Source organism: Ranitomeya variabilis, chromosome 1, assembly GCF_051348905.1.
Source record: "Ranitomeya variabilis isolate aRanVar5 chromosome 1, aRanVar5.hap1, whole genome shotgun sequence".
NCBI classification, from domain to species: Eukaryota; Metazoa; Chordata; class Amphibia; order Anura; family Dendrobatidae; genus Ranitomeya; species Ranitomeya variabilis.
Genome location: NC_135232.1, coordinates 652702065 through 652726373, shown reverse-complemented (window position 1 = coordinate 652726373; position 24309 = coordinate 652702065). Strand labels below are relative to the sequence as shown.

The following is a 24309-nucleotide window of genomic DNA, read 5'->3' as shown; positions in this document are numbered from 1 at the left end:
ACAATGTCATGAAAAACCATTCTCAGAATCACTGGGATCCGTTGCAGTGTTCCAGTGTTATTACCACAGAAAGTGACACTGGTCAAAATTGTAAAATTTGGCCTGGTCAGGAAGGTGTAAACAGGCTTGGGAGTGAAGGGGCTAATATGTATCTTGAATTGAATGCTAGTTCCTTTGGAGCTAACCACTGAGTTCCTGTAGAACAGTGTTAGATAGAAGGAAGAAACTGCAGACCTAGAGGCACGTGTCCTCTTTATGGGGAATTCTTTTCTACAATAGGAATCATTATTGTCTTCCTGCTAAGTCGATGAAATGAATTGATGGCTCCTCAGGAGGTTTCATAATACCGTAACATACTCTATGATTTCCATATAGGGTTTATGGACAAGGCTTGTTTTTGCTTCCTAAACAATTACAAATTCAAACAATAAGATCAATTGACACACTTAAATTCTAATAAGTAGGACATGAAAACCATCCATTTCTGGATGTCCTGTTAAGGAATTTGGGAATTGAAGATAAGGGTCCTGTGCTCGGCACCTTCCACTATGAGCAACAATTGTGAGTTAATTAAGAGTAGGCCTGGCCCACTTTAGTTTCAAACAATGGTTTCTTGATGATACTTAATAAGTTTGATTCTTCCTACTATTTTCCCCTAAAAATAAAGGAAAAACTCCCTCTGATGTTGTAGCAACAATCAATGCAGGTAAAGGACCCTCTTGGTCACTAATGGATTTGACTGGGGGTGCAGTTATCTTTATCTAGCCAGAAGATAGGTGACAACTTTTGGATCAGTTGGGATCCAACAGCTGGGACCCCTATCAATTGTCCAAACGGGATACTTTTGAAGCAGTGCACAGACTCAAACATTGTTCCTTTCATTCCCAATATTACTGCCAGAGAAAGCCAAGGCGATACTTTTGGATTGGCGCATTTTCGCTGCATCCAAAACACTGTGTTCTAATCACACAGGTAAATTCGCATGTGTTCACTGAATCATGCGGATTTACCGCATGTAATGAATGGCTATGGGTGAGACTACGCAGCAGTGACTAGCCAAGAACTACCCCGTTGCCAGTGTGTCTATAATGACTAACTGTGGGGCTGAAACCCATGAGGTCAGAGTGGTTAAGGACCTACTACACCCAGTGATAATAGGGAGGGACTTTAGCTTGTTTTGGGACTTATGACAGAAGGCGGAAGTACAAGGTGACTCAGACAGGAGCCGGATCCACCATGATGAATCACCATCGCAGTCGGAGGTGGATGAGTTTCCCTCTGTGTGTCCTTGCCGGTGACGAGGACGAGACGGCAGCCAATGAGGCCAAGATTCCTGAACTGGAGGTTTCTGGGGGAAATCTTGGGACTGCTCAAATGCAGGATATTAGTCTAAAAGGGGCATTTGACAATGTAACTGTGATAAATGGGGTCGCTCAAGTGCCGGGGGCTGACAGCAGGCTTCCACATTTTGCGTTAAGTGGGGAACTGCTATATCGCATCACTAAACTAAGAGAGTAGTAGAGCAGTTGTTGGTACTGGGTCTCTATAGGCTTAGGGTACTGTTGTGAAATTGGATTCTGGGCTCCCCCGGTGGCCACTTGTGGAATTGTACTTGTGTGCATCATCCCCTCTGTTCACCTGCTCCTATCAGGATGTGGGAGTCGCTATATAACCTTGCTCCTCTGTCAGTTTCATGCCGGTCAACAATGTAATCAGAAGCCTTTCTGTGCATGTTCCTGCTACTAGACAACTCCCAGCTAAGTTGGACTTTTGTCCTTGTGTGTTTTTGCATTTTGTTCCTGTTCACAGCTGCTGTTTCGTTACTGTGTCTGGAAAGCTCTTGTGAGCGGAAATTGCCACTCTGGTGTTATGAGTTAATGCTAGAGTCTTAAAGTAATTTCTGGATGGTGTTTTGATAGGGTTTTCTGCTGACCATGAAAGTGCCCTTTCTGTCTTCTTGCTATCTAGTAAGCGGACCTCGATTTTTGCTAAACCTATTTTCCTACTACGTTTGTCATTTCATCTAAAATCACCGCCAATATATGTGGGGGCCTCTGTCTGCCTTTTGGGAAAATTTCTCTAGAGGTGAGCCAGGACTGTCTTTTCCTCTGCTAGGATTAGGTAGTTCTCCGGCTGGCGCTGGGCATCTAGGGATAAAAAAACGTAGGCATGCTACCCGGCCACTTCTAGTTGTGCGGCAGGTTTAGTTCATGGTCAGTATAGTTTCCATCTTCCAAGAGCTAGTTCTCATATATGCTGGGCTATGTTCTCTCGCCATTGAGAATCATGACAGTTTGACCGGCCCAAAAAAAAAGGGTTAAATTACTGGCTGAGAAAGGAGAGAAAAAAGAAGTCTGCTACAATTTTTTTTTTTTTTCCTCTAGTTCTGAGTGTGCTCTTGATTGAATCACTTGCTGGTCTGCCTGTGCTGCGGCCTTCCTCTCTTTCTCTCCTTCTTGTCCTTGAATGGCTCTGTGTTCACCTGTTTCAAATGGATCTTCAGAGTGTAGCTACAGGTTTGAATAATCTCGCCACAAAGGTACAAAATTTGCAAGATTTTGTTGTTCATGCACCTATGTCTGAGCCTAGAATTCCTTTGCCTGAATTCTTCTCGGGGAATAGATCTCACTTTCAAAATTTTAAAAATAATTGCAAATTGTTTTTGTCCCTGAAGTCTCGCTCTGCCGGAGACCCTGCACAGCAGGTCAGGATTGTAATTTCCTTGCTCCGGGGCGACCCTCAAGACTGGGCTTTTGCATTGGCACCAGGGGATCCTGCGTTGCTCAATGTGGATGCGTTTTTTCTGGCCTTGGGGTTGCTTTATGAGGAACCTCATTTAGAGCTTCAGGCGGAAAAGGCCTTGATGTCCTTGTCTCAGGGGCAAGATGAAGCTGAAATATACTGCCAAAAATTCCGCAAATGGTCTGTGCTTACTCAGTGGAATGAGTGCGCCCTGGCGGCGATTTTCAGAGAAGGTCTCTCTGATGCCATTAAGGATGTTATGGTGGGGTTCCCTGTGCCTGCGAGTCTGAATGAGTCCATGACGATGGCTATTCAGATCGATAGGCGTCTGCGGGAGCGCAAACCTGTGCACCATTTGGCGGTGTCTACTGAGAAAACGCCAGAAAATATGCAATGTGATAGAATTCTGTCCAGAAGCGAGCGGCAGAATTTTAGACGAAAAAATGGGTTGTGCTTCTATTGTGGTGATTCAACTCATGTTATATCAGCATGCTTTAAGCGTACTAAGAAGCCTGACAAGTCTGTTTCAATTAGCACTTTACAGTCTAAGTTTATTCTATCTGTGACCCTGATTTGTTCTTTGTCATCTATTACCGCGGACGCCTATGTCGACTCTGGCGCTGCTTTGAGTCTTATGGATTGGTCCTTTGCCAAACGCTGTGGGTATGATTTGGAGCCATTGGAGGCTCCGATACCTCTGAAAGGGATTGACTCCACCCCATTGGCTAGTAATAAACCACAATACTGGACACAAGTGACTATGCGTGTTAATCCGGATCACCAGGAGGTTATTCGCTTTCTGGTGCTGTATAATCTACATGATGTTTTGGTGCTGGGATTGCCATGGCTGCAATCTCATAACCCAGTCCTCGACTGGAGAGCTATGTCTGTGTTAAGCTGGGGATGTAAAGGAACTCATGGGGACGTACCTTTGGTTTCCATTTCATCATCTATTCCCTCTGAGATTCCTGAATTCTTGTCTGACTTTCGTGACGTTTTTGAAGAACCCAAGGTTGGTTCACTACCTCCGCACCGGGAGTGCGATTGTGCCATAGACTTGATCCCGGGTAGTAAATACCCTAAGGGTCGTTTATTTAATCTGTCTGTGCCTGAACACGCGGCTATGCGAGAATATATAAAGGAGTCCTTGGAAAAGGGACATATTCGTCCTTCGTCATCTCCCTTAGGAGCCGGTTTTTTCTTCGTGTCTAAGAAAGACGGCTCTTTGAGGCCGTGTATTGATTATCGACTTTTGAATAAAATCACGGTTAAATATCAATATCCGTTACCACTGCTTACTGATTTGTTTGCTCGTATAAAGGGGGCCAAGTGGTTCTCTAAGATTGATCTCCGTGGGGCGTATAATTTGGTGCGAATCAAGCAGGGGGATGAGTGGAAAACCGCATTTAATACGCCCGAGGGCCATTTTGAGTATTTGGTGATGCCTTTTGGTCTTTCAAATGCCCCTTCAGTCTTCCAGTCCTTTATGCATGACATTTTCCGCGATTATTTGGACAAATTTATGATTGTGTATCTGGATGATATTCTGATTTTTTCGGATGACTGGGACTCTCATGTCCAGCAGGTCAGGAGGGTTTTTCAGGTTTTGCGGTCTAATTCCTTGTGTGTGAAGGGTTCTAAGTGTGTTTTTGGGGTTCAAAAGATTTCCTTCTTGGGATACATTTTTTCCCCCTCTTCCATCGAGATGGATCCTGTCAAGGTTCAGGCTATTGGTGATTGGACGCAACCCTCTTCTCTTAAGAGTCTTCAGAAATTTTTGGGCTTTGCTAACTTTTATCGTCGATTTATTGCTGGTTTTTCTGATGTTGTTAAACCATTGACTGATTTGACTAAGAAGGGTGCTGATGTTGCTGATTGGTCCCCTGATGCTGTGGAGGCCTTTCGGGAGCTCAAGCGCCGCTTTTCTTCCGCCCCAGTGTTGCGTCAGCCTGATGTTGCTCTTCCTTTTCAGGTTGAGGTCGACGCTTCTGAAATCGGAGCTGGGGCGGTGTTGTCGCAGAGAAGTTCCGACTGCTCCGTGATGAGACCTTGTGCTTTTTTTTCCCGTAAATTTTCGCCCGCCGAGCGGAATTATGATATTGGGAATCGGGAGCTTTTGGCCATGAAGTGGGCTTTTGAGGAGTGGCGTCACTGGCTTGAGGGGGCCAGACATCAGGTGGTGGTATTGACTGACCACAAAAATTTAATTTACCTTGAGTCTGCCAGGCGCCTGAATCCTAGACAAGCGCGCTGGTCGTTGTTTTTCTCTCGGTTTAATTTTGTGGTGTCTTACCTACCGGGTTCTAAGAATGTTAAGGCGGATGCCCTTTCTAGGAGTTTTGAGCCTGACTCCCCTGGTAATTCTGAGCCCACAGGTATCCTTAAAGATGGAGTGATATTGTCTGCCGTTTCTCCAGACCTGCGGCGGGCCTTGCAGGAGTTTCAGGCGGATAGACCTGATCGTTGCCCACCTGGTAGACTGTTTGTTCCTGATGATTGGACCAGTAGAGTCATCTCTGAGGTTCATTCTTCTGCGTTGGCAGGTCATCCTGGAATCTTTGGTACCAGGGATTTGGTGGCAAGGTCCTTCTGGTGGCCTTCCCTGTCACGAGATGTGCGAGGCTTTGTGCAGTCTTGTGACGTTTGTGCTCGGGCCAAGCCTTGTTGTTCTCGGGCTAGTGGATTGTTGTTACCCTTGCCTATCCCGAAGAGGCCTTGGACGCACATCTCGATGGATTTTATTTCGGATCTGCCTGTTTCTCATAAGATGTCTGTCATCTGGGTGGTGTGTGACCGTTTCTCTAAGATGGTCCATCTGGTTCCCTTGCCTAAGTTGCCTTCTTCTTCCGAGTTGGTTCCTCTGTTTTTTCAAAATGTTGTTCGTTTGCATGGTATTCCGGAGAATATCGTTTCTGACAGAGGGACCCAATTCGTGTCTAGATTTTGGCGGGCATTCTGTGCTAGGATGGGCATAGATTTGTCTTTTTCGTCTGCTTTCCATCCTCAGACTAATGGCCAGACCGAGCGGACTAATCAGACCTTGGAGACATATTTGAGGTGTTTTGTGTCTGCGGATCAGGATGATTGGGTTGCTTTTTTGCCTTTGGCGGAGTTCGCCCTCAATAATCGGGCCAGCTCTGCCACCTTGGTGTCCCCGTTTTTCTGTAATTCGGGGTTTCATCCTCGATTTTCCTCCGGTCAAGTGGAATCTTCGGATTGTCCTGGAGTGGATGCTGTGGTGGAGAGGTTGCATCAGATTTGGGGGCAGGTGGTGGACAATTTGAAGTTGTCCCAGGAGAAGACTCAGCTTTTTGCCAACCGCCGTCGTCGTGTTGGTCCTCGGCTTTGTGTTGGGGACTTGGTGTGGTTGTCTTCTCGTTTTGTCCCTATGAGGGTTTCTTCTCCTAAGTTTAAGCCTCGGTTCATCGGCCCGTACAAGATATTGGAGATTCTTAACCCTGTGTCCTTCCGTTTGGACCTCCCTGCATCCTTTTCGATTCATAATGTTTTTCATCGGTCATTGTTGCGCAGGTATGAGGTACCGGCTGTGCCTTCCGTTGAGCCTCCTGCTCCGGTGTTGGTTGAGGGTGAGTTGGAGTACGTTGTGGAAAAGATCTTGGACTCTCGTGTTTCCAGACGGAAACTCCAGTATCTGGTCAAATGGAAGGGATACGGTCAGGAGGATAATTCTTGGGTCACTGCCTCTGATGTTCATGCCTCCGATCTTGTCCGTGCCTTTCATAGGGCTCATCCTGATCGCCCTGGTGGTTCTGGTGAGGGTTCGGTGCCCCCTCCTTGAGGGGGGGGTACTGTTGTGAAATTGGATTCTGGGCTCCCCCGGTGGCCACTTGTGGAATTGTACTTGTGTGCATCATCCCCTCTGTTCACCTGCTCCTATCAGGATGTGGGAGTCGCTATATAACCTTGCTCCTCTGTCAGTTTCATGCCGGTCAACAATGTAATCAGAAGCCTTTCTGTGCATGTTCCTGCTACTAGACAACTCCCAGCTAAGTTGGACTTTTGTCCTTGTGTGTTTTTGCATTTTGTTCCTGTTCACAGCTGCTGTTTCGTTACTGTGTCTGGAAAGCTCTTGTGAGCGGAAATTGCCACTCTGGTGTTATGAGTTAATGCTAGAGTCTTAAAGTAATTTCTGGATGGTGTTTTGATAGGGTTTTCTGCTGACCATGAAAGTGCCCTTTCTGTCTTCTTGCTATCTAGTAAGCGGACCTCGATTTTTGCTAAACCTATTTTCCTACTACGTTTGTCATTTCATCTAAAATCACCGCCAATATATGTGGGGGCCTCTGTCTGCCTTTTGGGAAAATTTCTCTAGAGGTGAGCCAGGACTGTCTTTTCCTCTGCTAGGATTAGGTAGTTCTCCGGCTGGCGCTGGGCATCTAGGGATAAAAAAACGTAGGCATGCTACCCGGCCACTTCTAGTTGTGCGGCAGGTTTAGTTCATGGTCAGTATAGTTTCCATCTTCCAAGAGCTAGTTCTCATATATGCTGGGCTATGTTCTCTCGCCATTGAGAATCATGACAGGGTACTAGACCTGGCCCATTCCCATGTCTTGGGTGGATATCTGGGAGTAGACAAACCTCAAGAACTGGTCCTTCAAACGTTCTACTGACCTGAATGTCACAGATAAATTGCTAACTACTGTCGGTCCTGCCCTTCTTGTCAGCTAACTGTTCCCATATCCCACTTCCGAGGTCCCTTAGTGCCAATGCCCATTATAGAGGTCCAATTTGACAAAATTGCCATGGACCTTCTAGGTACCCAAGTTAAGTCTGCCAGGGGGCACAGTACATCCTAGTGGTGATGGACTATGCAACATGGTACCTGGAGGCGGTACCACTGAGAAAATCCTCCAACAGAAGCATAACCCGAGAGCTAGTCCATATTTTCTCCCGGACGGGCCTGCCAAGCGAGATCCTGACAGACCAAGGAACTCTTTTTATGTCCAATGTGATGAGGGAGTTGTGTAAGGCTCCCCAGATTACACAACTCTAGATGTCGGTGTACCATCATCAGACGGACGGCCTGGTGGAGAGGTTCAACAAGACCATGAAATACATGCTTAAAAAGTTTGTGGGGAAGGATGACCAAGACTGGGATTGCCTACTGCTGGACCTGTTGTTCTCTAGCAGGGAAGTCCCACAGGCCTCTATGGGGTTCTCACCATTTGAGCTGCTATACAAACAGAACCCTCGGGGACTTCTGGATATTGCAAAGGAGACCTGGGAAGCAGAGCATCATCAAGCATGTAGCCCAGACGCAGGATCAGATCACAAAGGTGATGCCGATTGTGAAGGAGAGCATCATTCATGCACAAGCGGCCCAGGCAAGGGTCTACAATTGGGCAGCAGGACTGAGACAGTTTAGCCTTGGAGACCGAGTGTTGGTGTTTATCCCCACAGTGGAAAGTAAGTTCTAGCCAAATGGCAAGGGCCCTATAAAGTGGTCGAAAAGTTGAATGATGTCAACTACAAGGTCCACCAACCAGGGAGAAGATAGTTGTACCACATTAACCTGCTCAAACCATGGCAAGACAGGGAACCAGAGGAAGCTACGTGCCTGGGGGCCAATTCTGAAACCAGGATTGAGGATGTCACAGTGGAAGAAACATTGTCACTGGCCCAGAACCAACAGTGCCAAGAACTGCTTCAGCGGAAACGGGACCTCTTTTTGGAATTGCAAGGTTGCACGCAGGTCATGGAGCATGAAATCCTGACAGAACCGCATGTGAGGCACCGCATGTGAGGGTGAACCAAAAGCCGTATTGGATTTCCGAAATTTGCCGCAAGGTGATCTCCAAGGACGTAAGAAGAATTTTCAGCCTGGGCATCATCAAGGAGTCAAAGAGCATTTAGTCTAGCACCATTGTCCTTGTGCCAAAGACGGATGGAGAGTTGTGTTTCTGTAATGACTACAGGAAGCTAAATGAGGTGTCCAAGTTCAAAGCATATCTGATGCCCCAGGTCGATGAGCTCACTTAGAGGCTTGGGTCAGCCAGGTATATCACCGCCCTGGACCTAACGAAAGGGTACTGCCAAAATCTCCAGTCCCCAAGTACCAAGGTGAAGATGGCCTTCTCTACACCTGACGGGTGCTTTCAATACACCAGGATGCCGTTCAGTTTGCAGGAACACCAGCTATCTTCCAGAGGGCCATGAACCAGAACCTAGGCTCTCACAAAAAGTACACCACAGCTTATCTGGACGACATCGGGATTTTAAACCCAGATTGGGGAAGTCATCTGCAGAAGGTCCAGATGGTACTGGATGCACTGAGGAAGGCAGGGTTTACCATAAATCCAAAGAAGTGCACCATGGGGAAAGAATAAGCAAAATACTTGGGTTACATCGTCAGAAGGGGCAAAATAAAGCCACAAGTAAATACAGTGGAGGCAATCCAAAATTGTCCGCAACCATTCTCCAAGAAACAAGTTTGGTCATTTCTGGAAATTGTGGGATACTATGGCCAATTTATCCCTAATTTCGGCATGATAGCCACCCCCCAACTAATCTTCTTAAGGGCATGAAGACATCAATGGCCACATGGTCCTCTGAAGCAGAGATAGCTTTCCAGGAATTGAATCTTGCCCTATGTAAACAGCTGGTCTTGGTCACACCTGACTTCACTAAGGAGTTTGTTGTCCAGACGGTCACCTCCGAGGTCGGTTTGGGAGCTGTGGTGTCTCAGGAAATAAATGGGGCAAACATCCTATACCTCAGTAGGAAACTCTCCAGTGAAAAGAAGTATGCCATTGTAGAAAAAGAGTGTTTGGCCATCAAATGGGCAATTGACACGCTGAGGTACTACTACCTGTTAGGCTGGAAGTTCAGGTTTGTGTCAGATCATGTTCCCGTTAGATGGATGAGGGAAAACAAAGGGAAGAATGCCTTTGTGACTAGGTGGCTCCAGGACTTTAGCTTCCAAGTGGAGCATAGGCCAGGGAAACTAAACGGTAATGCAGATGCACTGTCCAGACTTCTTCGCTTAGCGAGTGAAGGTGCCAAAAAACCCAGCTTTGGGCAGAGGGGGGTGGATATGTGACAAAGTCAGGGACAAAGTGCTGGAAGGGAAATATATGATTCACTGAGGCTATTGGCTTCAGTGATTTGAAACCCAGAAGTTTGCTCCAGCAAACAATGTGTGGAGAGGAGTTTAATGGCCATTTTAAAGGCTGGGTTTTTGTGAACAATAATATAGCTGATGGAAGGTTGTCCACCTAATGTCCACCACAGGGTATGGTCTGGGGTTTAAATAGTCAGCCTTCTGAGACATTCAGTGTTTAGTGTGTCTGGAGAAGATAACTCCAGAGAAGTTTTTGTGCTAATATGAACCGTGCGCTTTTCTAACCCTGAGCCTGAGTATGCTGCTACCGCTAGGACTATGCTTTGTTATAACACTTTGTTTTATTGTCCTGTATTTGCCCAAAGAGACATGTCTATTTTTTTACTTCGCCATGGTTTATACCGCATATATAATAAACCAGAGAAGGTCTTAAAGAGATGGTGTTCCTGTGTCTACCTCCATGAACAGCTCAGTAAGCCGATCTACCACACCTAGAATGCAACATTTTGGACGCAGCGCAGGGGAGCTGCACCCAATACGCTGCTATTGTGGATCGTGGGCATGTACCCTAAGTTTTTGCTTTTTTTGTTAACCTGTTCTAGTCAGTCTTGGAAAATGCCATGTGTAAGTCCAGCTAAAATTATAAAATGACTTCTTCTTTTTATACCACGAGTTATAACAAAACCACTGGTGATATTCGTGAACACAAGCAGTGGATGGAAAAAGTGATGTTTCCCATAGAAAAAGCCAGAAAGCTTTGCTTACACTTCTGTCTATCGGGCAGAAAGGGTCAAAACTATAGTTCTAAGCTCATACATATTCCTCCAAGCCCATATGTAAAATGTCAGCAACTTGGGGGGGTTAGAAAAAAAAATTAAGTAGCGACAGTAAGGAATGAAATATGGCAGGTTAGACCTGTTTTATAATGGGGGAGCAATGATTCATAACCTGTTTTTTCAGGTCTTGGCCTCATATTTTAGGGGCATTTTTTATTAATAAAAAAAGGTTGCCAAAGGAATTGGATGCGTGAGGAAAAATATATGCATATAAAAAAAAGCAATTAATACTCACCTACCAACACCCACATAGATTCAGGGCAGGCTGCTTCTTAGTTTGTGCAGGCAAAGGAAGGGGAGTCATTACCAATCGACCAGCCATTGGATCTCTTCAGTCTGTGATTGGAGATTGAGCATTGCATCATCATAAATATGTATGAAAGCCACCTGATGGCAGCAGTCAATCACAAGCCTCAGTCAATCACAAGCTGGTTGAATTCTGACATCTACACTCCCTGTGCCAGCACAGACCACAGGTTGGCCTTTTCTGATTCTAGGTGGGTGACTGCAGATTAGTATTAATGAGTTTAATAGTAATATTTTCTGCAGCACTTTACATTACAGAGGGAATTGTATAGACAATAAAGATATATAAGAGAGTAAACACATAATTCAACAGATAGCAGCATTAGTGAGGTTGCGGTTCGCAAGCTTCAATCTATGTGGAAATAGGGAAGACAGAAAGGTAAATGGTAAAAAGAGCTTGTATTGTATGGTCCAGCCATCCATATAATAGGGCATTCACATAATGCAGCATGAACCAGTAACCAGTCAGTATATGTACAGTATTTACACAAAGGGCTATTAAGTGCATGGAGGGTGGGTAAACAGATGCTACGAGGGTCCTGATTTCAAAGATAATTTTGGAAGTACAGAACTGGATTCATTATATAAGTGATGTGAGGCGATAGGCCAGTAATGAGTGCATCTTCATGGCATCCGTAAAACTGAGTATGTTGGAAATTACTTGAAATGCCCTGGGTAGTGCGTTCCAGAGAACTGGTGCAGCTCATGAGAAGTCTTGGAGACTAGAGTGGAGGTTCCTATTACTGAGGATGTTAGTCTTAGGTTATCAGCAGAATGGAGGGCAGGGTGATAGAGATGAAGGAGGAGATGTACGGTGGTGCAGAACAGTGGAGCACTTTATCGGTGAGAGTGTTAAGACTCTGTAGTGGATGGGCAACCAGTGCAATGACTGGCAAAAGGTGGAGGCATCAGTGTGGCTGTTGGAGAGGAATATGATTCTTGCTGCTGCATTCAGGATGGATTGGAGAGGGGAGAGTTTGGTAAGGGGGAGAACAATTCGTAGAGAGTTATAGTAGTCCAAACGAGAATAAATAAAGGCTAAAATAAGAATTTGCAGAGTCAAAAGTAAGAAAAGGTCAAATTCTAGAGATGTTTTTGAAGTGTAGATGTCATGAGCGAGCTAGGGATCAGATGTGGGGAGTGAAGGAAAGATCTGAGTCAAGTATGATCCCGAAACAGCGGGCATGTTTCTGTGGAGTAATGGTGGACCCATACAAGGAAATGGCAATATTGGGTTTGGAAAGGTTAGTAGAGGCAAGAAACACAGAGTTCAGTTTTTGACTGATTAAATTTTAGATAGAAGGAGGACATGATGTTAGAAACAGCGAAAAGAGAATCACTGGTATTGTGTAGTAATGCAGGGGTGATGTCAGATGACGATGTGTATAATTGGGTGTCATCGGCATAGAGATGTTACCGAAAACCGATTCTGATAGTTTGTCCAATAGGGGCGGTAAATAAGGAGACGAGGTGGTGACCTGGAACTAAATCTTGAGAAACCCCGACAATATGGGGAAGAGGAGCCAGTAAAAGATACAGTGATGGAGTGGTCAGAGAGCTGGGAGGAGAACCAGGAGAAAACCATATTCCTGTACCACGTGCCACGCCAGAGAGGCAACGGGAGATTAGGGAGGTTAATAAGTGGCTCAAGAATTGGTGTAGGAAGGAGGGGTTTGGGTTCCTGCAGAACTGGGCCGACTTCTCAGTTGGCTACAGGCTCTACGCTAGGGATGGGCTGCACCTCAATGGGGAAGGTGCAGCTGTGCTGGGGGAGAAAATGGTTAGAAGGTTGGAGGAGTGTTTAAACTAGGGAATGGGGGGGAGGGTATTCATTTTATAGGTGGGGAAGATAGTGCAGATAGAGACCTGGGCACAAATAAGGAAGTTGGGGGTGGCGGAGGCATGGTGGGTGGTGTTAGAACAGTTAGTAATTTAAGAAAGAATAGAGGTACAGAGAGGAACATCAAGTGCATGTATACTAATGCCAGAAGCCTCGCCAACAAAATGGACGAATTAGAATTAATGTTGTTGGAGCATAATTATGACATGGTGGGGATATCTGAAACATGGCTGGATGAGAGCCATGACTGGGCTGTTAACTTGCAGGGCTATAGCCTTTTCAGAAATGACCGTACAGATAAGCGAGGGGGTGGGGTGTGTCTGTTTGTAAAATCGACCTTAAAACCCATCCTGCGTGATAATATAGGTGAATCTAATGAAAATGTAGAGTCCCTGTGGGTGGAGATAAGGGGAGGGGGAAAAAATAATAAATTACTGATAGGGGTTTGTTATAAATCTCCAAAAATAATGGAAGCAATGGAGAATATCCTTGTAAAGCAAATAGATGAAGCTGCGACTCAAGGAGAAGTCATTATTATGGGGGACTTCAACTACCCTGAAATAGATTGGGGAACAGAAACCTGCAGTTCCAGTAAAGGTAATCGTTTTTTGACAACTATGAGAGACAATTACCTTTCACAACTGGTTCAGGACCCAACAAGAAGGGGGGCACTGCTAGACCTAATATTAACCAACAGGCCAGACCGCATATCAAATATAAGGGTTGGGGGTCACTTGGGGAATAGTGATCACAAAATAATAAGTTTTCATGTCTCCTTTAATAAGATGTGTAGTAGAGGGGTGACAAGGACACTAAACTTCAGGAGGGCAAATTTCCAACGGATGAGAGAGGATCTTGGTGCAATTTACTGGGACGATATCCTGAGACATAAAAGTACACAAAGAAAATGGGAGACATTTATTAGCATCCTGGATAGGACCTGTGCACAGTATATACCGTATGGGAATAAACATACTAGAAATAGGAGGAAACCTGTCATGATCTCTGCAGGCAGAGATCATAGCAAGCCTATAGAGGGACAAGCTCTCGGAAGATGGAACTATACTGACCATGAACTAAGCCTGCCGCGCAACTAGAAATAGCCAGGTAGCATTTCCTATTTATCGCTAGATGCCCAGCTCTGGCCTAAGACCTAAATAGCTAGCAGAGGGAAATATAAGACCTGGCTCACCTCTAGAGAAATATTCCAAAGAAGACAGTAGCCCCCCACATATAATGACGGTGAGTTCAGATGAAACAACAAACGCAGCAGGAAAATAGTCTTAGCAAATTTGAGGTCCGCTTACTAGATAGCAGAAGACAGATAGTATACTTTCATGGTCAGCAGAAAAACACTAACAAAACACCATCCAGAGATTACCTTAAACTCTGGCATTAACTCATAACGCCAGAGTAGCAATCCCTGATCAACGAGAGCTTTCCAGACACAGTAACAAAACTTCAGCTGTGAACTGGAACAAATAGGCAAAACAAAACATGGACAAAAGTCCAACTTATCTAGTAGTAGTCTAGAAGCAGGAACAAGCACTGAGAGGCATCAGATAACATTGTTGACCGGCAAGAAACCACCAGAGAAATGAGCTTAAATAGCGACACCCACTACTGATGGAATCAGGTGAAACAGGAAAGAGGATGACAAGTCCAATTCCACAAGCGGCCACCGGGGGAGCCCAGAATCCAAATTCACAACAGTACCCCCCCCTCAAGGAGGGGGCACCGAACCCTCACCAGATCCACCAGGGCGACCAGGATGAGCCCTATGGAAGGCACGAACAAGATCAGAAGCATGAACATCAGATGCATTGACCCAAGAATTATCCTCCTGGCCGTAACCCTTCCAGTTGACCAGATACTGGAGTTTCCGTCTGGAAACACGAGAGTCCAAAATTTTCTCCACAACGTACTCCAACTCACCCTCAACCAACACCGGAGCAGGAGGCTCAACTGAAGGTACAACAGGTACCTCATACCTGCGCAATAACGACCGATGAAAAACGTTATGAATGGAAAAGGACGCAGGGAGGTCCAAACGGAAAGAAACAGGATTAAGAATCTCCAATATTCTATAAGGGCCGATGAACCGAGGTTTAAACTTAGGAGAAGAGACCCTCATAGGGACAAAACGAGAAGACAACCACACTAAATCTCCAACACAAAGCCGAGAACCAACACGACGATGACGGTTGGCAAAACGCTGAGTCTTCTCCTGGGACAACTTCAAATTGTCCATAACCTGCCCCCAAATGTGATGCAATCTCTCTACCACCGCATCCACTCCAGGACAATCCGAGGATTCCACCTGACCGGAGGAAAATCGAGGGTGAAACCCCGAATTACAGAAAAACGGGGACACCAAGGTGGAAGAACTGGCCCGATTATTGAGGGCGAACTCTGCCAATGGCAAAAAAGCAACCCAATCATCCTGGTCAGCAGAGACAAAACACCTCAGATATGTCTCAAGGGTCTGATTAGTCCGCTCGGTCTGGCCATTAGTCTGAGGGTGAAAAGCAGACGAAAAAGACAAATCTATGCCCATCCTAGCACAGAATGCCCGCCAAAATCTAGACACAAATTGGGTACCTCTGTCAGAAACAATATTCTCAGGAATACCGTGCAATCGGACAACATTCTGAAAAAACAGAGGAACCAACTCAGAAGAAGAAGGCAACTTGGGCAGAGGAACCAAATGGACCATTTTAGAGAAACGGTCACAGACCACCCAGATGACAGACATCTTCTGGGAAACAGGCAGATCTGAAATAAAATCCATCGAGATGTGTGTCCAAGGCCTCTTAGGAATAGGCAAGGGCAACAGCAGTCCGCTAGCCCGAGAACTACAAGACTTGGCCCGAGCACAAACGTCACATGACTGCACAAAGACTCGCACATCTCGTGACAGAGAAGGCCACCAGAAGGATCTTGCCACCAAATCCCTGGTACCAAAAATTCCGGGATGACCTGCCAATGCAGAAGAATGTACCTCAGAGATGACTCTGCTGGTCCAATCATCCGGAACAAACAGTCTATCAGGCGGACAACGATCCGGTCTATCCGCCTGAAACTCTTGCAAGGACCGCCGCAGATCAGGAGAAACGGCCGACAAAATTACTCCCTCCCTAAGGATACCTGTGGGTTCAGAATTACCAGGAGAGTCCGGGTCAAAACTCCTAGAAAGGGCATCTGCCTTAACATTCTTAGAACCCGGTAGGTATGACACCACAAAATTAAAGCGAGAAAAAAATAAAGACCAGCGCGCCTGTCTAGGATTCAGGCGTCTGGCAGTCTCAAGATAAATCAAATTTTTGTGGTCAGTCAATACCACCACCTGATGTCTAGCCCCCTCGAGCCAATGGCGCCACTCCTCAAACGCCCACTTCATGGCCAAAAGCTCCCGATTCCCAACATCATAATTCCGCTCTGCGGGCGAAAATTTGCGAGAAAAGAAGGCACAAGGCCTAATGACGGAGCAGTCGGAACCTTTCTGCGACAACACTGCCCCAGCTCCGATCTCCGAAGCGTCAACCTCAACCTGAAAAGGCAGATTCACATCAGGCTGACGCAACACAGGGGCAGAGGCAAAACGGCGCTTAAGCTCCTGAAAGGCCTCTACAGCATGAGGGGACCAATTAGCAACATCAGCGCCTTGTCTGGTCAAATCAGTCAGTGGTTTAACGACATCCGAAAAACCAGCAATAAATCGGCGGTAAAAGTTGGCAAAGCCCAAAAATCTCTGAAGACCCTTAAGAGAGGAGGGCTGAGTCCAGTCACAAATAGCTTGCACCTTGACGGGATCCATCTCAATGGAAGAGGGAGAAAAAATATACCCCAAAAAGGAAATTTTCTGGACCCCAAAAACGCACTTAGACCCCTTCACACATAAAGAATTAGACCGCAGAACCTGAAAAACTCTCCTGACCTGCTGGACATGAGAGTCCCAGTCATCAGAAAAAATCAGAATATCATCCAGATATATTATCATAAATTTATCCAGAAAATCGCGGAAAATATCATGCATAAAAGACTGGAAAACTGAAGGGGCATTAGAAAGACCAAAAGGCATGACCAAATACTCAAAGTGGCCCTCGGGCGTATTAAATGCGGTCTTCCACTCATCCCCCTGCCTGATCCGCACCAAATTATACGCCCCACGAAGATCAATTTTAGAGAACCACTTAGCACCCTCTATACGAGCAAACAAATCAGTAAGCAATGGCAATGGGTATTGATACTTAACAGTGATCTTATTCAGAAGCCGATAATCAATACATGGTCTCAAAGAGCCGTCTTTTTTTGAGACAAAGAAAAACCCAGCTCCCAAGGGAGAAGAGGATGGACGAATATGTCCCTTTTCCAAAGACTCCTTTATATATTCCCGCATAGCAGCATGTTCCGGCACAGACAAATTAAACAAACGACCCTTTGGATATTTACAACCCGGTATCAAATCTATGGCACAATCGCACTCACGGTGCGGAGGTAACGACCCAAGCTTGGGTTCGTCAAAGACGTCTTGATAATCAGAGAGGAACTCAGGGACTTCAGAGGGAATGGACGACGAAATAGAAACCAAAGGTACGTCCCCATGAATACCCTTACATCCCCAGCTCAACACAGACATTGCTCTCCAGTCCAAGACTGGGTTGTGAGACTGCAACCATGGCAATCCCAGTACCAAATCGTCATGTAAATTATACAGCACCAGGAAACGAATAATCTCCTGGTGATCCGGATTGATACGCATGGTTACTTGTGTCCAGTATTGTGGTTTATTATTAGCCAATGGGGTGGAGTCAATCCCCTTCAGAGGAATAAGAGTCTCCAAAGGCTCTAAATCAAAACCACAACGATTGGCAAAGGACCAATCCATAAGACTCAGAGCGGCGCCAGAGTCAACATAGGCGTCCGTGGCAATGGATGACAAAGAGCAAATCAGGGTTACAGACAAAATAAACTTAGACTGAATGGTGCTAATGGAAACAGACTTATCAAGCTTCTTTGTACGCCTAGAGCATGCTGATATAACATGAGTAGAATCCCCACAATAGAAACACAATCCATTCTTCCGTCTAAAATTCTGTCGCTCGCTCCTGGACAGAATTCTATCACACTGCATACTTTCTGGCGTCTTTTCCATAGACACCGCCAGATGGTGCACCGGTTTGCGCTCCCGCAGACGCCTATCAATCTGAATAGCCATTGTCATGGACTCATTCAGACCTGCAGGCAAAGGGAACCCCACCATAACATCCTTAACGGCATCAGAGAGACCTTCTCTGAAAGTTGCCGCCAAGGCGCACTCATTCCACTGAGTAAGCACAGACCATTTACGGAATTTTTGGCAGAAAACTTCAGCTTCGTCTTGCCCCTGAGATAGTGCCATCAAAGTTTTTTCTGCCTGAAGTTCCAAATGAGGTTCCTCATAAAGCAAGCCCAAGGCCAGAAAAAACGCATCCACATCGCGTAACGCAGGATCCCCTGCTGGCAATGAGAAGGCCCAATCTTGAGGGTCACCCCTGAGCAAGGAAATCACAATCCTAACCTGCTGAGCAGGGTCTCCAGCTGAACGAGACTTCAGGGACAAATAAAGCTTACAATTATTTCGGAAATTCTGGAAGCTAGCTCTATTCCCTGTGAAGAACTCCGGCAAAGGAATTCTCGGCTCAGATACCGGAGCATGTACCACAAAATCTTGTAAATTTTGTACTTTCGTGATGAGATTATTCAAACCCGCAGTTACACTCTGGAGATCCATTATTGTCAGGTGCACACAGAGCATACAGAGATTAGGAGGAGAGAGAGAGAAAAGACTGCAGCAAGGCAGACTGGAGGAAAAAAAAAAAAAAAAAAATTTCAGCAGACTTCTTATAACTCTCCTTTCTCAACCTGGGTCTTTAACACTTTACGGGCCGGTCAAACTGTCATGATCTCTGCAGGCAGAGATCATAGCAAGCCTATAGAGGGACAAGCTCTCGGAAGATGGAACTATACTGACCATGAACTAAGCCTGCCGCGCAACTAGAAATAGCCAGGTAGCATTTCCTATTTATCGCTAGATGCCCAGCTCTGGCCTAAGACCTAAATAGCTAGCAGAGGGAAATATAAGACCTGGCTCACCTCTAGAGAAATATTCCAAAGAAGACAGTAGCCCCCCACATATAATGACGGTGAGTTCAGATGAAACAACAAACGCAGCAGGAAAATAGTCTTAGCAAATTTGAGGTCCGCTTACTAGATAGCAGAAGACAGATAGTATACTTTCATGGTCAGCAGAAAAACACTAACAAAACACCATCCAGAGATTACCTTAAACTCTGGCATTAACTCATAACGCCAGAGTAGCAATCCCTGATCAACGAGAGCTTTCCAGACACAGTAACAAAACTTCAGCTGTGAACTGGAACAAATAGGCAAAACAAAACATGGACAAAAGTCCAACTTATCTAGTAGTAGTCTAGAAGCAGGAACAAGCACTGAGAGGCATCAGATAACATTGTTGACCGGCAAGAAACCACCAGAGAAATGAGCTTAAATAGCGACACCCACTACTGATGGAATCAGGTGAAACAGGAAAGAGGATGACAAGTCCAATTCCACAAGCGGCCACCGGGGGAGCCCAGAATCCAAATTCACAACAGAAACCACTATGGCTAAATGGAGCTGTAAGGGGCGCAATAAGTGACAAAAAGAAAGCATTTAGAGAATTAAAGGAAGTAGGTAGTGAGGAGGCATTAAATAAATACAAAAAATTAAATAAATTATGTAAAAAGCAAATCAAGGCAGCAAAGATTGAGACAGAGAGACTCATTGCTAGGGAGAGCAGAAATAACCCCAAAATATTCTTTAACTACATAAATAGTAAGAAACTAAAGAATGATAGTGTTGGCCCCCTTAAAAATAGTCTGGGTGAAATGGTGGATGAGGATGAGGAAAAAGCCAATATGCTAAATGACTTTTTTTCATCAGTATTTACAAAAGAAAATCCCATGGCAGCCAATATGACTAGTGATAATAATTCCGAATTTAATGTTACCTGCTTAACCCAGCAGGAAGTACGGCGGCGTCTAAAAATCACAAAAATTGACAAATCTCCGGGCCCGGATGGGATACACCCCCGAGTACTGCAGGAATTAAGTACAGTCATTGATAGACCATTATTTTTAATCTTTAAAGAGTCCATAATAACAGGGTCTGTACCACAGGACTGACGTATAGCAAATGTGGTGCCAATATTCAAAAAGGGGACAAAAACTGAACTCGGAAATTATAGGCCAGTAAGCTTAACCTCTACTGTGGGTAAAATCCTGGAGGGCATTCTAAGAGATGCTATACTGGAGTATCTGAAGAGGAATAACCTCATGACCCAGTATCAGCACGGGTTTACTAGGGACCGATCATGTCAGACTAATTTGATCAGCTTCTATGAAGAGGTAAGTTCCGGTCTGGACCAAGGGAACACAGTAGATGTAGTGTATATGGACTTTTCAAAAGCTTTTGATACGGTGCCACACAAAAGGTTGATACATAAAATGAGAATAATGGGGATAGGGGAAAATATGTGCAAGTGGGTTGAGAGTTGGCTCAGGGATAGGAAACAAAGGGTGGTTATTAATGGAGCACACTCGGACTGGGTCACGGTTTGTAGTGGGGTACCACAGGGGTCAGTATTGGGCCCTCTTCTTTTTAACATATTTATTAATGACCTTGTAGGGGGCATTCAGAGTAGAATTTCAATATTTGCAGATGACACTAAACTCTGCAGGGTAATCAATACAGGGGAGGACAATTTTATATTACAGGCTGATTTATGTAAGCTAGAAGCTTGGGCTGATAAATGGCAAATGAGCTTTAATGGGGATAAATGTAAGGTCATGCACTTGGGTAGAAGTAATAAGATGTATAACTATGTGCTTAATTCTAAAACTCTGGGCAAAACCGTCAATGAAAAAGACCTGGGTGTATGGGTGGATGACAAACTCATATTCAGTGGCCAGTGTCAGGCAGCTGCTACAAAGGCAAATAAAATAATGGGATGCATTAAAAGAGGCATAGATGCTCATGAGGAGAACATAATTTTACCTCTATACAAGTCACTAGTGCGACCACACTTAGAATACTGTGCACAGTTCTGGTCTCCGGTGTATAAGACATAGCTGAACTGGAGCGGGTGCAGAGAAGAGCAACCAAGGTTATTAGAGGACTGGGGGGTCTGCCATACCAAGATAGGTTATTACACTTGGGGCTATTTAGTTTGGAAAAACGAAGACTAAGGGGTGATCTTATGTTAATGTATAAATATATGAGGGGACAGTACAAAGACCTTTCTGCTGATCTTTTTAATCATAGACCGATGACAGGGACAAGGGGGCATCCTCTACGTCTGGAGGAAAAAAGGTTTAAGCATAATAACAGACGCGGATTCTTTACTGTAAGAGCAGTGAGACTATGGAACTCTCTGCCGTATGATGTTGTAATGAGTGACTCATTGCTTCAATTTAAGAGGGGACTGGATACCTTTCTGGAAAAGTATAATATTACAGGGTATATATATTAGATTCCTTGATAGGGCGTTGATCCAGGGAACTAGTCTGATTGCCGTATGTGGGGTCGGGAAGGAATTTTTTTCCCCATGATGGAGCTTACTCTTACCACATGGGTTTTTTTTGCCTTCCCCTGGATCAACATGTTAGGGCATGTTAGGCTATGGGTTGAACTAGATGGACTTAAAGTCTTCCTTCAACCTTAATAACTATGTAACTATGTAACTATATCTTTGATAACGCAGAGCATAGTGAGGAGGAGCTGATGATTTACAGTGTGGAATGCTGCAGAGAGATCAGGAGAATTAGTAGAGAGCAATGACCATTAGATTTAGCTGTTAGTAGATCATTAGAGACTTTAGTGAGGGCAGTTTCAGTAGAGTGTAAAAACCAGAAACCAGATTGTTATTTTTGCTTACATATCCAATCTTCTTGATACATATTTATTTTTCCTTGACAACCTCTTTAAGAATTTCTTAAGTATTCATGTTAAGCGGTATTATCATTTGAGAGATCTCTCCTATTTTCCCATCTGATCACATATAGTAATAGTGGATGTTCTGGATTACTATTGCTTTTGTTTTGCACAGTGGGTGACCTGTACATAATAGATAATATGAGATGGACACAGTTGCAGTTTGGATTTTGTTAAAAAGTGAACTACTTCCCACTCCAAGCAATAGATTAGGGTCTGTTGCCCTCTAAAGGCCCCGTCTCACATAGCGATTTACCAACGATCACGACCAGCGATACGACCTGGCCGTGATCGTTGGTAAGTCGTTGTGTGGTCGCTGGGGAGCTGTCACACAGACCGCTCTCTCCAGCGACCAACGATCAGGGGAACGACTTCGGCATCGTTGAAACTGTCTTCAACGATGCCGAAGTCCCCCTGCAGCACCCGGGTAACCAGGGTAAACATCGGGTTACTAAGCGCAGGGCCGCGCTTAGTAACCCGATGTTTACCCTGGTTACCAAAAAAAACAAACACTACATACTCGCCTTTCAGTGTCCGTCAGGTCCCTTGCCGTCTGCTTCCTGCTCTGACTGAGTGCCGCCGTACAGTGAGAGCAGAGCGCAGCGGTGACGTCACTGCTGTGCTGCGCTCTCACTGTACGGCCGGATCTCAGTCAGAGCAGGAAGCAGACGGCAAGGGACCTGACGGACATCAGATGGTGAGTATGTACGGTTTTGTTTTTTTTACATTTACGCTGGTAACCAGGGTAAACATCGGGTTACTAAGCGCGGCCCTGCGCTTAGTAACCCGATGTTTACCCTGGTTACCAGTGAAGACATCGCTGGATCGGTGTCACACACACCGATTCAGCGATGTCAGCGGGACCTCAACGACCAAAAAAAGGTCCAGGCCATTCCGACACGACCAGCGATCTCGCAGCAGGGGCCTGATCGCTGGTACGTGTCACACATAGCGAGATCGCTACTGAGGTCGCTGTTGCGTCACAAAACTAGTGACTCAGCAGCGATCTCGCTAGCGATCTCGCTATGTGAGACGGGGCCTTAAGGTCTGACCTATCGCCTGCTGTCGTAATTGCATTTGTTGCACAATGCCTTATAGAACCATGAATATTCCTGTAAAAATCAATGCATATCAGTAATTATGTACAGCATGTAGGCTAGTAGATACTTCTTGGCAGCTGGGACCGGAGGCTAACTCAAAGTATTCATTTGATAGGACTTGCACCTGTTTTGTTTTTAACAGTACCCAAGTCAAGAATTACCCACAAGGTAAGGGAGATGCCTGTGGTTGTCACACGATCATCAAGGTCAAGTAAATGTCGGCCAAAGGCTTCAAAAACTCTATCATATAGAGAGAATGTATCATCAGAATATATACAATATTTAGATGTATGGCACATATTAATTTTCTTTTTCTATAATATATTATTATTGTTTGTTTTTATTTTAATGTGATTTCTTAAAAATAAATACTTAAATATCCCAGTTTTCACCCAGGTCACAGAAGCGCACTTGATAAGCTGATGTTTCCTGTATAAGCAGCTCACTTGTAAACTTTGCTTTGCAGATTGTGTCCATGTCTGCAAATGGCATGGGATTTATTGACAGATTTACTATACAGTTGGAGGTCTACATAAACCAGGAAGACAGGATAATAACACTTATAGCTTGTAATGGTCCTCGAGGTCAGTGGATTAGATTTTCCGGATTTTGCAGAACAGTTTTCTTGTAAATTATCATATACAGCTCTGGCAAAAATTAAGAGACCACCGCAAAATGTTCAGTTTGTCTGATTTTGCTTTTTATAGGTATATTTTTGAATAAAAAGTAAATTGTTCAAGACAACATGTCTCCAAAGTTCAAGCAATGAATTTTGTATTTTTTTTCTGACACAGAAAAATGGTCAAAATTAAAAAAAAAAAAAACCAGTGCTTTCAGACCTCAAATAATGCAAATAAAACAAGTTCATAATCATTTAGAAACAACAATACTAATGTTTTAGCTCAGGAAGAGTTCAGAAATCAATATTTTGTGGAATAACCATGATTTTTAATCCCAGCTTTCATGTGTCTTGGCATGCCTTCCGCCAGTCTTTCACTGCTTCTGGCGCAAAAATGTAAGCAGTTCTTCTTTGATTGATGGCTGGTGACTATCTATCATCCTCTTGATTACATTCCAGAGGTTTTCAATGGGGTTCATATGGAGATTGGGCTGCCCATGACAGAGTTTTGATGTGGTGGTCTCTTAATTTTTGCCAGAGCTGTATTTGACCTATTGTTGCAGATGCATGAATTAGTCAACAAGGAGGTCTTTAAAGGGAATCTGGCAGTAAGATCAAGCCTCGTAAGTCATGCATTTAGGCATGTAGGTCATAGAAAGTTTAGTAAAATTATACCTTGATATCTGAGATCCAATGTCTTATTCCCAAAAAATCCCCATTTTTCTTAATATGTAAATGAGCTGTTAAGATCT

General features: G+C 44.8%; 1 protein-coding gene across 1 annotated transcript in view; it reads left to right on the top strand.

Moving 5' to 3' along the window:
- Nucleotides 1-24309, top strand: part of CAPN3 (calpain 3) — a 180532-nt gene that overhangs the window by 11466 nt on the left and 144757 nt on the right. The gene's annotated exons all lie outside the window — the stretch shown is intronic.